Raw genomic sequence first — 15,511 nt, 5'->3', positions numbered from 1 at the left:
TCACATGGTCATTCATGGGGAGAAGGAGGGTCTGGCCAATGATCACGGTCCATACGTATTTTATAAATTTGTGTATGGACAAACGATCATAAGGGGGGTGGGGGTGGCCTGGAATCCCAAAAAAACTTATCACTTGGTTAATGGACAGCCTCTGTCGGAATCAGATCGCACAACGGATCTAGAATCAGATGTAATTATGCTTATTCTGCGCGGCATGTGAGGCGAAACGAGTCGAATGAGGGACAATTGTCGACTCGCTCCCATTGGATTAACATTAGTCGCCTCACATCACCCGAGTTGAGAACGACTCGTCTCGACTCACACGCCGCGCAAATAAGCACAAATGGCATGAAGAGACTGGGTTGTTCGATTGATGCCTACCAAAACAGTGCTGAAAAGTGCTACTTTTCAGCACCGAAAAAAATGCTGAAAAGTAGCACTTTTCAGCACTGTTTTTTTCAATAGGAAAAGTAGGCCGTTATGTTGATCAACTTCTCAGTGAAAAGTTGATTGATTTGCAACGGAATTGCAAAAATAGATATTTTATTAGTAAGTTTACATTCATGAGTCCACACATTGGCTTCAGTCATTTATTTTTAGAGATAATCGATAGAATCAGGTATCAGAAAGCCAGCTCCAAAGGCACGTTCCCTGCTGTTTAGGGTATTCAATTTGTAAATTACTTTTCTTAACCACAAAACACGCAAGGCATTATGAATAGAATGATGATAGGGTTACAGGAGGAATTCAAGTAACGCACACGCTACAATCCATTTCAGAATTCCTTGATTATTTCAAAGAACAACTTGTACCACCCTTGCACATCTATCGACCCTTTAACGACCTTCGTAAGAAATCATCATAAATGTTGAATTTGTGAAATGAATCCCAGGAGCTAGTTTGCACGCCCACCATTTCTTATTTTGGCCCTTTCGGTTCAACACGTTGCCCAATCTCAAACATTTCAACAGCACCGCCCAACTCTTACACACTTTCCGAAAATCATTTCGACAACAACTTACACATCAAGTGGTCAAGCATGAATATTCAAGTGGTTGTTTTTTTGGTGGAATGTTTGCTCGTGATGATGCCCCAAGTTGTGGTGGTCGGGCATAGTTTATTTTTTCCTTGCCATGGCGGCATCCGGAAAATGGAATGTTATGAAAAAATGGAAACTTTTCACCGTAAGAGAGAGTGGGAGATGTCTCCGAGTGTCTGCTTCTGACCAGAGGACACTACGTAAAAACAACAACCCGCATCCTCAGGGGTGACTCTGTTAGAAAGGATAAATGAAGAGAAGATAGGAACTTTTGTTGAATCGTTCCGAAGCTACGACCATTCCAAGCTACGCGATTTTTAACGATACAGCTGAGCCAAAGGCTGGATATGCGTCTGTCCTTTGACCATCGTTACATTTTTTGGATAGTAGACGCAGCAAACAAACCCTAGTGCGGAACATTCCAGTAGTCTGGGGTGTCGTTCCCTCCTGCAGTGGACATTATGAAATTGCTGACGGCTTGCCCAACTTTCAGACTTCTCTAATGCCTTGGTAGAAGCAAGGTGGAAAAAAGCAAAAATTCGCTCTTTCACAACCTGTACCGGCTTCGGGTACAATTTTGTCAATTAAAAAGTTTTCATTTGAGTTTACAGCCGGTCCCAGCTGGAGGTATTGCTCCCAAGTTTTGACAAGTATCGAATGTGTGCACCGTTTGGCATGGGTGTAGTCAGAGGGGGACAGAGGGGAGCCAGTAACCCACCGGTAATGAAAACAAATCTGACAACTGTTTTGCTACGAAAATTAATCTGACATAAAACTTTTTTTCTAAATCTTCCATATTCGATCAAGATTTCTAGAATTGTTCCCATGTCACAAGAACATCAAACATAAGTCTTACTTTTTCTCAAGCTTCAATAATAACTTTTGTTAAAGTAAAAAGGTATCTTGAGAAATCCCGTTCTGAAGAATGCCAGGTTAGGTTCTCTTTTTCATAATGATTACTTGGGCTGGTGAAAATCCAGGTAAATCATTTATTCCATTTTTGATTTCTTCAGGTGACTTATAGTCACTTGAGAGACATTTCAAGATGACTTTGAACAAACGTTCAGATTTTTCATCATAAGTAAAAAAAATGTGCTTCTTCTCTTCAAGATGTTTAAGAAGAAGTTCACAATCTTTAAGAGTTCCCGGCAAAACGTGACAGTCTCCTTTTTTTGCGATTTGGAAGGAAACCTTGATTCCCCTAATGAAGTTCAAAATCTCCTGTCTAAATCCCACAAATTCGGAACAAATGGCCACGATAGGCGGCAGTTTTTGCTTCCTCATTTGAATCAAAGAGGCTGGTCTAGAGACTGCTTCGATTTGGTGTTCGGAAAATTTGTCTAGAGCATCGAACTGATTGCTCATTTCGATGTAATTATCGGCATCGGCCTTCAAGTAGTCTGGATTCAGCGTTGAGAACGGAATTCAAGAAGACGCAAGTTCAGTGCCACTTTTGTCAGAAGCCCGGGTATAAACAAAAAGATTGTCGTCAATGGATGGTAGAGCAGAGCGCGGAAGAAGCGAAGAAAGATTTTCCGAGGCAGCGAAGTCACCAGAAAGCCAAAGACCACGGGCTGCAGATGGATGAGGACCTTCGTAGTGGATCATAGATTCCGGAGAATCCTTCCATTTGGTCGGTGTACAGACAGACTGAACCAAGTGATTTTTAATGGTTTCAGGAAAACGTACCCTTCTTCTTCTTCTTTCTGGCGTTACGTCCCCACTGGGACAGAGCCTGCTTCTCAGCTTAGTGTTCTTGTGAGCACTTCCACAGTTATTAACTGAGAGGCTTACTATGCCAATGACCATTTTTACATGTGTATATCGTGTGGCAAGTACGAAGATACTCTATGCCCTGGGAAGTCGAGAAAATTTCCAATCCGAAAAGATCTTCGACCGGTGGGATTCGAACCCACGACCCTCAGCTTGGTCATACTGAATAGCTGCGCGTTTACCGCTGCGGCTATCTGGGACCCCGTACCCTAGACATTCCAAAAATGTAGGAATATTGGCACCATTCGCTGTAATAATGTAACTTATCTATTTGATGATACATCTGTATCAAAACAGCATCGGGAAAATGAAAATGCACCTTCGAGAAAGGTGGATTGGTTGCGGCCACGAAGCGGACTGTATTACGTGAACAATATCCATCAAGCGGTGCAGGCGATGAAGGTATGTCAGCAGACTGCCTGCGTGCACGGTTGCCACCGGAAGCTAGGACATCGAGACAGCGAAGCTATTATTAAACTGGAGATGTTGGAGCTAGCAACTGGCATCACAATCAATGTCTGCGATTCTCGAAGTGGTACGAGCGAGTGCTGTATCGACTGCAAAACAAAAATCAAAAGCAATTCTGGATTGGATCCACAGCGACGTGTGGAAGCTACCATACCAGTTTTGGGCAGAAGCAAACTACAATACAGCAAACTATCTACAAAATCTTCTTCCAACGGCTGCGGATTGCAGACTTCCAAACGCCATACGAACAGTGGCATGGAGAGGAACCGATTTTGGCTCATTTGTAAGTTTTCCGAACACTGGCGTTCGTTCATGTTCCCAAAGAGAAGAGATCGAAGCTGAATCCAGGAGTGGTGAAGATGATCTTCGTTGGATACTAGGATAATCACAAGGGCTACCGGCTGATATACCCGAAGACACATAAGCTGTTTGTAAGTAGAGATGTGCGAATGGGGTGAGGTAGTTCACTACTAAGGCGACCAAGGTGAAGTATTCGCTTAAAAGCACGCCTGGTTGCCCGAGGATTTATCCAGAAGTACGACTGCGATTATGATGTAGTGTTTGCACCTGTCGTGAAACAAGTTACCCTGGGAGTACTATTGGCCATTGCTGGGCGACAGAATTTACTGGTGAAGCACTTAGATGTCAAGACAGCGTACCTCTACGGTGAATTGGAAGAGAGGATTTTTATGCAGGAGCCTCCCGAATTATTCGAAACCAACTCGGTAAATTTGTGTTGCTTGAAAAAAAGCTTGTGTGGCCTCAAGTAGTCAGCAATAATGTGGACTAAGAAGATCTATTAACAACTACCGAAAAGCTAAGGGGGAGTCGTGAGTTCGATTCTCACTGAGAAGACGTGTAACTTTTTCGTAAATCTTCACATCCATTTGTCCATCTAATCCAATTGCAAATTATATGTAATGTTTAGCTTTTCGGTAGTTGTTAAACTTCCACTCGGCTGGTTAGCCGTAAACCACAATTCATAATTAAAAACAAGTATAAGATCTATTAGTTTTTTCGCCAGATCAAATTCAAACCATCAAATGCTGATCCCTGCTTGTACGTTGGACTATGGATGGTAAATATAGATATATTCTTTTGTATGTAGACGACATGTTGGTGATAAACCCCGAGCCAGAAAATGTACAACAGTCTGCTATCCTACCTGAAAAAACACTTCAGGTTGACGGTTCATGGATATGCGAGACACTTTCAGGGGACTCAAATCGAGCACACAAACAAAGATTTCGACTTGAGTCAAGAGACCTATATCAAGAAACTGGTGAGTCAATTCGGTTTGGAAGATGCAAAACCTTTAAGAGTGCCGACGAAGCCTGGCTTTATCCAGCAAAAGGAGGAGTGCGATTAACTTACATTCAAGGACAAATATCAAAGTTTAGTCCGTGGTCTGCTGTGTGTCCACAATCAACAGTCGGTCGGACATCTCTATTTCAACATGCAACATTCAATCATCCTTAGCCGTTTTCCTGCACAGCGCCAAAGATCGTCCTAAGCACACGACGTTAGAAAACTCCAAGTGCTTGCAAGTCCTCCTCGAGCATCGTCCATGTTTCATGCCCGTAGAGGACTACCGGCCTTATGAGCGGTACATTTGATGCGGGTGTGAATCTTCTTTGACCGCAGCTTCTTGTGGAGGCCATAGTAGGCCTGATTTCTACTGATGATGCGCCTCCGTATTTCATGACTAACGTTATTGTCAACAAGGATCCGAGGTAGACGAGCTCGTCCACCACCTCGAAGGTATCCCCGTCTATCGTATTACTGCTACCTAGGCGAGCCCTGTCGCGCTCGCCCCACCAGCTAGCATGTAATTTGTATTGTTCGCATTCACCAACAGTCCAACCTTTGCTGCCTCGCGTTTCGGGCGGGTGTACAGATCTGCCACCTTTTCAAATGTTCGGCCGACAATATCCATATCATCCGCGAAGCAAACAAATTGACTGTATCTCGTAAAATCGTACCCCGGCTTTGAGGCCCAGCTCTCCACCTAACACCTTCTAGCGCAATATTAAACAACAGGCACGAAAGTCCATCACCTTGTTGTAGTCCCCGGCGGAATCCAAACGAACTGGGATGTTCACCAGAAATCTTCACACAAATTTGCACACCTTCCATCGTCGCTCTTATCAGTCTCGTGAGCTTCCCGGGAAATCTGTTCTCGCCCATAATTTTCCATAGCTCTACGCGTTCGATACCTTCGTATGCCGCTTTGTAATCGATTAAAAGGTGATGCCTTGGGACCTGGTGTTCACGACATTTTTGGAGGATTTGCCGTTCAGTGAAGATTTGGTCCGTTGTTGATAGACCGTCAACGAAGCCGACTTGATACCTTCCCACGAACTCATCTACTACAGGTGACAGACGACGAAGATGATCTAGGATAATACTTTGCAGAGTGCATTGGTTCTCACAATCTAACTTGTCGTCTTTCTTGTAGATTGGGCATATTACCCGTTCCTTCCACTCCACCGTTAGCTGTTCTCATTCCTAAATTGTGCCTATCAGCTGGTGCAGACAAATGTCCAGCCTCTCTGGACCCATCTCTATGAATGCAGCTCCGATACCATCCTTACCAGCAGCTTTATTGTTCTTGAGCTGGTGAATGGCATACTTATTCTCCCTCAAAGTGGGGCCTGGTTGGTTTCCATCGCCCGCAGTACTGACGAAGGCATTTCCTCCATTGTCCCATCATTCATTGCCTGTGCTCTCAGCGCCATTCAGGTATTCGTCGAAGTGCTGCTTCCACTTTTCGAACATCTTGCGCTCGTCCGTCAAAATGCTATTCTCCAGCATTCCTCAAGAGTGGCTTTATCCAGCTCACCCTCTTCCTGTAATGCAACTTCCAGGTGCTGTGCGTACGTTGCTAACGACGGAAAGTTTTGGGCGCAGTTTAACCATCACCAGAAAGTGGTCAGAGTCGATGTTTGCGATACGATACGTCCTGACGTCGATAATGACGGTGAAGTGCCGTCCATCAATCAGAACGTGGTCGCTTTGTGTTTCTGTCTGCTGTGGTGATCTCCAGGTGTATCGGTACGAATGGTTGTGTTGGAAGTAGGTGCTACGAATGCTCATATTCTTGAAGGCGGCGAAATTATTAAGTCGTAAGCAGTTTGCGTTCGTCAGCCAGTGGGCGCTGAACTTCCCAGTAGTCGGTCTGAATTCCTTCTCCTGGCCAACCTGGGCGTTTAGATCTCTTATGATGATTTTGACGTCATGGCTTGGGCAACTGCCATACTCGCGTTCGAGCTGCGCGTAAAAAGCGTCTTCACCATCATCAGTGCTTCCGGAGTGAGGGCTGTGCACGTTTATTTTGCTGAAGTTGAAGAACCGGCTCTCTCATTGATCGGCCACCACTCGATCACGCGCCTCTGCATATCACCCATCACTATAAAAGCTGTTCCCAGCTCGCGTGTGTTGCCGCAGCTCTGGTAGATGGTATGGTATGGTACCTCTATACGTTCGCACCATTGATCCCTTCCAACACATTTCCTGTAATGCTACGATGCCGAATCTGTAGTCCTTCAACACGTCAGCGAGAATGCGTGTGCTTCCGATGAAGTTGAGAGATTTGCAGTTCCACGTAACGAGCTTCCAATCGCTAGTCCCTTTACGTCGCTGTGGTCTTCGCCGATTGTCCCGGTCCGTATTCTTTCGTTGATTATTCGTTGCTTGATTTTTTTACAGCTGGCTTGCAAGGCCTGACACCAACCCCATAAATTTCCGGAGGACCATTCCCCTTGAATGTTCGGAAGACCGTAGTGCGCAGTTTAGCTAAGATTCCTTCTCTGGCACTCGGACGATGATCAGCCGCCCCTGACATGGGGAACAGACGCTGTTGTGAGCCGCTCCTAACATGGAGTACAGTCGCTCCAGGTTTGCTGAAGCAAAAGCCTTTTCCCTGTCTCTTCCCTGTCAGCATACGACCAAAGTTCCCACCAGGGTCGGTTACCCGATCGTCCCTAAGGTTACTCGTACCCCGGCCAGTATCACGAGGAGGTAGGAATAGGAGTTGCTGGGCAAGAGGTTAAGGATCACATAAAGGGGTCTATTTTATTTCTGCAGGTGCACGAGGTACCAATGGTAAGCCATGCCAAGCCATTTACCGTGCCCGGCTGGAAATTCAAAGGATTGGAAATCGATCACCGCATTCCTGTTTCAACTTCGCAGAGCACCAATTGCATGGGCAGCATGGAAGCAGACATTCGTAGCACTGAAACAGAATATATCTCCCCGACAGATAGTGGCCAGGAACAACTTCAGATTTTGAAGTTGTTCAAGTCGATTGGCGAAAAAGTGACGTACCCCTTTACGATTAGAGAGTACAACCAAAGTTGTATCAAGCAGCTGAAACAAGATTCCGTCCACTAATGCTCGAAACACGTGGACACCCGATTCCATTTCAACAAAGACCTCTACCGAAATGGGACAATTGCAGTTACCTACATTCAAACCAACGAGATGGTGGCTGACATTCTAACCAAGCCGCTAGGACGTGTCAATATGGAGTACTTCCGGAACAAACTAGGTCTTCGAGTTAAGGTGAAACAGTACGGAATCTAACTTATAAGATTGTAATAAAACTTCAAAGGCATTAATCTTGCTAGGGAAGCATCCAATGATAGTGAACTTTTATTTCACCATACGTGAGAATTTGATTATCTTATAATTTTCAATCATTCCTTGGGTTTAAATAGTTTGATATATCAAATATATCTTGATGTGAAAGTTTTCGAGAAAACACATCTGGTCAAATAGGGGACCACTATAGCCATAACTGGTACAATTTCTCTACTAATTTATTCCCATTCAATGGTTCAAAGAGATCAGACGTATTTTACTGTAGTAAGCACTCTCATTAGCTCCTTCTAGTCAATCCGTACAATAAACAAAAAAGTTTTGATCTCTTATGAGTTTAGATCCAGGTTTCAAATAACTTTTAGAGATAACTGCTATATGTATGTTATTAGCAGTTAAAAAATTAAACAGCTCGTCATCTAAACTATTCAAAGCGCGAGCATTCCAATTCAAAATATTTAAACAATTATTATTCATAATAATTTAGCATCGCTTCAACGTGATTACCATTATCAACATTTAGCACCGTTCTTTTTTCTACGTGATCATCATTATCGACATCAGCAATATGCAGACTGCTTTGAAATCCTAGTATTCCTAGAACAACCGCTTGAAGAATTTGGAGTGATATTCCTGAACAAATTTAAAGAACAATATTCGAAAGAAATTTTTGGACCTTAACGTGTCACAAGTGGAATTCATGAAAATTTTTTGAAGTGTTTTATAGTGGAATCTTTAAGGAAACCTTGATTCATGGGTAATCTTTGTGTTTTCAAATAATACTTAAAGAATTTCCGATCTCAAGTACCTGAAAAAGAATTTACATTAATTCTAAGATAAATTCCAGGAGGAGTTACCGTCGGGTTTTCTATGAGGACTATATGGAAAAACTCTATATATATTAGTATTGTCTTGATTAACGACACTTTCAGTCCACGACTGATTTACCTCGAAAACTCTATGATGTAATGTATTAATAAATTACGTGTTCAACCTGAACGAAACGCTGAGATTTTTTTGCTAGAGGTTTCTTAAAAGAAACTGCATCCTGACATGGAATCCTAATTTTATTCAACAGTCTTGTGCTATAAGGAACACACATTGATCCTGCGAGCAGAAACGAATAACTCGCCAGGGAAAAATCTGTTAAAACAAAACAAAGATGATCCTGCATCCCTAATAATCCAGTGAACTAATCTTTAGGTATTATCCATTAATAAATGGTCCACGTTACTTGGAACTCAACTTAGAAATAAAACTGGATCACATTTTATAACCCATTTAGCCGATTCTGAATGAAAAAAGAAGATTGCATTATTGTTTAGCCTTACGCAAGAATTTAGAATCATCATACAAGAATGTGAACAAATATAAAACCTGACATTTTTCGCGTGAAATATGTGAATTAAACTTTAAAATCAGGTACCCTCCTCTGATGGAAATCCTTTAACAATCACTAATGTCCGTTCTAAACACGAAAAAAACAAATTATATTACAACATGAAAAAACGTTTCTCTTGTTTCTTGCATTACATGTTTGCGTTACAAGGGGACTAAGAGATAATCAACATTCTTTTAAAAACAGCATTCATCCCGAGCAATTCATCAAGCATCGTCCACTTACCGGTTACCAAAGAGATTGCACTTGCCACCGACCGACGACGCAACCGAGGTTGGATTCATACCGTGCAGCTCAGCTGATGGGATCTGGTTCAAAAATTAATGAATTATTCAAACTGAAGATGCTCTTAGCAAAAGTTCTTGAAACAGTTCGAAGTCATTTCGTCCGACACGGCAAGCGGACTTTGGGCTGTGATGAATTCAGTGCTCGAAGAAAAAAAAAAGAGAAACGTACAGAGTGCGGTATAAAAAGCCATTCATTGCACATTCAGTGTGTACGGTTTAGCAGCAAATTGAAAGGAATAGAACCAGAAAAGAAGAAATGCTACAGCTTTCAGTGCACCATTATGTGCCATTTGCCGGAATGAAACTAAACACGAGGTGGAATGCGGTCAATTCAACACTTTCTGCAATCACTTGGAAGTTAGTCGGCACGGGTGCAGTCAGCGGGTAGATCAGGGGTTCACATCCCACATATTGGAAGCTGCGATACCCTTTGACATTCCACGGCCCACTATAACCCAGACAGATTTGTAAATTTTCAAAATCATTGTTGTGAACACAGTGAACACATTTTCTTCCAAAAAATTTCTGTTCGAAACAGTGAAACTGCTTGAAGTTTCACAATGATGGATTCTTGAACGATAAGGAAAAATCAAGCTGATAAAATGAATGGTCGTAACTTAAAATTTCGAACTGCTCTTTCAAAACCCGAATAGAAAACAAAATTCTGTCTTCAGATCCTGAAAGAATAAACCCATACTAGCAAATAGGGGTCTATTCTTTCAGGATCTGAAGACAAAATGTTGTTTACATCAAATGACCCCAAAAATACGGCCATAATTATGGTATTTATTTGGTAATGTAGCAATGTTTACCAACACGATGAAAGTTATCGAAAATTGAAATGTAAAGCTTCAAAACTAACTGTCACATTCTGTTCAAGTTGTGTTAAACTGTTGTTGTTTTTGTTGTTGTTGCAACAAGATTGACAATGTCTTTGCTGCTGTCTTTTGAATGAGAATTAATTGACTGATAAAACCATCAAAAAACAATGTGTCATAAAACCCGTACGAAAATCCTTGAAATACAAATGTTGTTGTTTACGTTATATAGGTTTGTTTTAATTTTACCAGACAGTCTATGATTTTTTACTGTTACCTCTGAAGAATCGTAACGGCTACTCTAGGGTCCGCGTACCACCACCGGTTAGGAAACCCTGCGGTAGATGGTGTTTCCGTTGCCTGGTTGCTCGAGACAACATTTGCTCACTTTTTCCGGAACTTGTCAGAGTCGTCGTCTTCCAGTAATCAGCCACCAGAGCAACGTCATGAAGAATGAAGAGAAGTATTTTAATTAAAACGAACATTTCTGGTGAACCGTTTGCTCCACCACCCGAGGAGGAACAAATAACTCCCCAATAACTTATGCATACCATTTTTTGGTATCATACCAAAATTAGGTATTGTTCAGTTGTCAATACCTCAATTTGGTATTATAATGGTATTGAAAAAAATCTTTAAAACAATTAAGAATACCTCATTGAGGTATTAAACAGCTATTGAGGTCTGCTGGAGGTATTGAACTATAATTGAAAAATTTCATTTTTATATGAAAATCCATCAAGTATTATTGAGGTATTACAATACCTGATCTAGTTATCAGTTTGGTGTTCGTAGAATATGCTTGAGATATTATTTGAGGTATTTTACCTCTTATGCAGGGCTAATTCATACCTCATTCAGGTATGCAGTATTGGAAATTGTCTGGTATGGAATACCTCAATTTGGTATTCAGTAGTTATTTTCTTCTGCTCGGGCAGCCTTACCGTAGCCGATCCCAAGAAGGCAACGGAAAATATGAAGACTTCCAGTGGTCTTAAAGTTGCACCACTTCCGCTGTTTAATGAACGTAATTGTTTGACTTAAATTGTATTCTCCTTGCTCCGCACATACACTTGTAGCGGATCCGTAAATTGAAAGACAATATTTTTGTAAGCAATATTCAAAAGCAAAAGTTAGAAAACAATGGCAAGAAACGGTTCCGTGGAGTTTTAATACATACAGTATATACCGAGCCAGACTAATTTCATTTCAATTTACTCAAGATGCACTTACAACATCCTTTCTCTACCGATTCCAATGGCTGTGTGTACCACAGTCTACAAAACCCGCAATCCGCCAGACATCCGCAAACATGGTATTGTAAGGCAACAGCATACAGAGCTACAACAGGGAAAGCGTTAAGCAGCAACAGCAAAACGAGAAATTGCTATTCTTTATTTACGAATGCAGCACAGTTGTAACAACAGCTAGCAGTTCCTCTTTCGGTTTTTGGAATTCTGGAAGATGGCTATGTTTATTGGTTCTAGGACGTTGTTCCAGGAAAGAAGTTTGGCGAAGAAATGTGGAAGTAGAGTTTTTGCTTTGTGTTCCTTGCCGTTGATGGTTGGTTTTAGTTTACAATCGCCTTTTATTTATTTGTGTGTATTTTTTCTTGTTTGAAATTCTTAAAACTTTACATTCTTTTCAGGGCAACTGCTTAGCGTCCCACTAGCAATTTGTCAATCGAAAATTTTCTTATCCAATTACCAATTTTGGCGTTCGTGTATCTTGGCCATGCGGTTAGCGGCGTCAGTCGTTTAGGCGTATTGTGAATGCCACGTAGCGTGGGTTCGATTCCCACTCCAGTCGGTGGAAACTTTTCGCCAAACGATAAATTCATCACTGGACTACTGGGTGTTTCATGTTTTCCGTTGCCTAATGTTAGTGATTGTTAAGTCTGTGCAGCCTTTGGCTGAATATGGTGCAAATTGTCTTTTTTTTTAATATATCGTGCGATATCAACTCAATTTTTAAATAAAGATGTTAGATATAACACAACGGGAATTTCCAAAATTATAATTCTTCGGAACAGAAATAATTACACCAGATCAGTTGTCAGGGGAGAATATAATTTTCCTATGGAACGTTACACAAATTCATACATTAGTTCTTATCTTGGTTTCAATAATTCATATTGGTTGTGAGCTACGTGTAGTGCGTTGGGTGAACCTCTGTATCCCATAAGTTTTTCAGTAATTTTAGTTCCCTTTCCTGCTCAAATGTAAGTCTGATATCAGTCAAATGTCTATTTTGCTAACCTTTCAGTCCTATGAGTCCGAATTCCGTAATTTTCGCTTTGATATATGTAACTTTCAAGGGTATATAGTGACCTCAGCACAATCTAGTGGTTTATGTTACATGTTCACAACGTTTCAGCTAGTATTTTGACATTTTAGGGAAATTAGCAAATCTATCTAACCGTTAAGGACACTGTACTGATAATGTTCGTTTAGATGTAGTTCAGGCAACGTGAACTACATAACGGTTACCTAGTTTGTAAGTGAGCAATCATGTTTTACTATTTTGACGTATATGGCGAGTGCAATCGATGCAAACATCATTATTTTTTCAACAAAGAAACAAGCTTTCAATCGTTGGTGTATTATTTGTTGCAGATGAAGAATAGGAGTATTATTTTGAGTGAAAAAATCTGGCGGCCATCTTGGATTTTGACGCCATCTTGGTTATAAGTAGTAGAATGAGTTTTCATCTTGTAAGCACTCAACATGTTGAATTTTAATGCTACTGTTAAACTTACTCTTCTTCTTGTTCTTCTTTATCCTGGCATTACGTCCCTACTCGAACAGAGCCAGCCCCTCAGCTTAACTAACTTTAAAACAAATTATCAAAAAGGATTTTTTTACGCTTATTTGCTACCTGAATGATATCTTCGATTGAAAACTAGCATTATTTCTTTCATTTATTTGGTCTTAAATCATTGATAGAAATGAACAATCAGATGAACAGCTGAGATAAGATAAGAAAGATAGAATCTGATTGTTTTTGTAACGGAGGCCACCTAATTCAACATGATGAGCACTGAGATGGTAAACAATCATACAACTGCTAAAACCCAAGATGGCGTCGAAGTCCAAGATAGCCGCCAGATTTTCTAACCTCGAAATGATACACCTGCGTTTCGGCATTACGTCCACATTAGAACAAAACGTGCTTCTCATCTTTCAATTTCCCTATATTTCACATGCATGTTGGGCGGTACTAAAAACGATACTTTATGGCTCAGAAAATCAAGGATGTTTTTTTGCTTCAAAATTTAAGATTTCCATTCTAAATTAATGCACTTTTTCAATGTTTTTCTTTAAAACTACAGATATTACCATAAGACTTACTCATGCCCCGACGCGCGATCTATAAACTTCATTCAATGAACAACTGTGCATATGGTAAAAAAAATGTTTGTTTATTACAATCAATATTTAGAACGGTATTCATTTATTGAAATTATTTTTTCATTATTACTTTATTCAAAGATATGTTGTCAGAAATCGCATTATTAAAAAAAAATCCTGTTTAATAACCTGGATTTATAACTAATAAATCTGAGTATCAAGCTCGGTTACAGTAAGGACGTAACGTCAGAAAAATGAAGAATAATGAGAAAAAGAGTATACGTAACCTTTTTTTATTGGTAGCCTCTAAATTCGACACGCTGAGTGCTATCAATGTGAAAAATTCAATCTTCTACTTAAAATCAAGATGGCGTCAAAATCCAAGATGACCACCAAATTTTATCTCTCAAAATAATATTCTTATTCTTTACTCGACTAGAATAAAACACCGAAGGTTGAAATCTTCTTTCTTTGTTGTACAAAAAATTATGTTTGTATTCATTGCAGTCGTCATATACGTCAAAATCGTATAACATGATTTAGGAAATCGTTCATTTGATAGGATAAATACCATTGCTCACCTAGTTTCTGTAACCTATCTTACGCAATTTTTCCTCAGCTTTCTGATGGTGATCTCAGAATTCAAAACTAGTGGTGCGCTAATGGTGAAAAAACGATTTTTCTATCAACATTCAAAATGGTCGCCAAAATTTTTTCAAGTTTAAATGAAAACTATATTCTTTCTCTCTACGATGCCACTAAGTTTGCAATGTGTTCCAAGCGAAATATGAGACATATGACGTGAAGAAATAGCCAAGATTTATAATAAATGAGCTTTTTCGCAAACTGTTCAGCTAGCTTGCGTACGAGGGGTCCACCAATTTGAGAAAACAGAAAGGATTACCCTTAAGTTTTATCGAAAACTAGCGATCAGTGACATAAAATTGGAATTCTAACGATGGGTGCTGATGGCGGCCTGGTTTTAGCGAGAATTGCTTTTATAAACTAGGTAACCTACATTACTACGATGCCTGAGCTTTTGATTATGAGGGTATATTATTAGTTGAGTTTTGAAAACATTAGGAGAATTCTTCCATTTTTGCTTTTTTGAAAACTTTTTGCAATCTACAAGGTACATGTGACACGCAGGTTTCGTCCTTTGACGAAGAGGCCTGTGTCATCCGCAAACAAATATTCTTGACATCCCTGAGGTAACTCAGGTAAGTCAAATATGAAGGTATTGTAAAATATTGGTCCCAAAATGCAGCCTTGAGGAACAGCAGCTCTAACAGGAATTCTTTCAGACTTGGAGCTCTGATAATTAACCAGAAGTGTACGACCTTTTTGATCTTTCTGAAGTCATGTGCTTACCTTTCGATATCTAGGAGGTGAACGATTCCGAATCGGTGGAGTAGCAGATCTCCTAACTTCTAAAATATGCTTCTTGTTTCTGGATTATGATCTAATAAAGCTGATGCGGTGAATCTTGTTCACAGTAAAAACGACTTCGGACCTTATAAATAGAAGCCTTAAAAGTATACCTCACAAATGGCGACCTCTTGAGGATTGAAAACTATTTTCTTCAATAGGTATATGTAGAAGAGTGAAAATACAGCTTTATGTTTTGGAATATAGAATCACAATGCTTTATTTACTCTTCCTTCTGTCATCGCTCTCCAGCATGGCCTACTCTTAATTCATACAACAACACAATACTACATCTCTCCTTTTTTCCATAAATTAAAATTAATACAATACAATTTATAAACTAGTGTGCA

The 15,511-nt window shown here is 40.3% G+C and overlaps 1 protein-coding gene across 1 annotated transcript in view; it reads left to right on the top strand.

Moving 5' to 3' along the window:
• The window catches only part of LOC5565213 (transmembrane and TPR repeat-containing protein 1), a 790,448-nt gene that overhangs the window by 646,427 nt on the left and 128,510 nt on the right, over positions 1 to 15,511 (top strand). The gene's annotated exons all lie outside the window — the stretch shown is intronic.

This window comes from Aedes aegypti, chromosome 3 (assembly GCF_002204515.2).
Source record: "Aedes aegypti strain LVP_AGWG chromosome 3, AaegL5.0 Primary Assembly, whole genome shotgun sequence".
Lineage (NCBI taxonomy): Eukaryota > Metazoa > Arthropoda > Insecta > Diptera > Culicidae > Aedes > Aedes aegypti.
Note: the sequence above shows the minus strand (reverse complement) of the source record. Positions and strands in the feature narration are given on the sequence as shown.